Consider the following 403-nt stretch of genomic DNA (forward strand, 5'->3'; position numbering starts at 1 on the left):
CCCGATGACGCCGACTCTCGGCGCGGCCGCCAACACGTTCTATGCCCGGCAGGCTGCAACCCAGCGCTGCTCTTTTGCGGTCGCTGCGTTTGGCGGGTTGACAGGCTGCGAATATAGCACGCAGCCCGCCGCGCGGCTTTGGTCCCGCCATGGCTGAGGAAAGCCTTTGCTCTGGTGACGGGGGACGAGCCTTACGGGAGCCAGGAGAAAGGCGGGGGCATTCCCAGGCGTACTTCACAGACGCCCGTAACGAGGAAACAGGAAAGGAAGGCGACCGAGGGGAAAGGAAGGGAAGCGGCCGACGGAAGCGCACCCCCCCGAGGGCCCGTCAGTCACTTTGAAGCTGAGCTGAGCTCGTCCCCGACGCCACGCCGAGGCTCGCGGCCGCGCGCGCGCGCGATGG

The sequence above is a fragment of the Tupaia chinensis genome, unplaced genomic scaffold (assembly GCF_000334495.1).
Source record: "Tupaia chinensis unplaced genomic scaffold, TupChi_1.0 Scaffold144255_1, whole genome shotgun sequence".
NCBI classification, from domain to species: domain Eukaryota; kingdom Metazoa; phylum Chordata; class Mammalia; order Scandentia; family Tupaiidae; genus Tupaia; species Tupaia belangeri.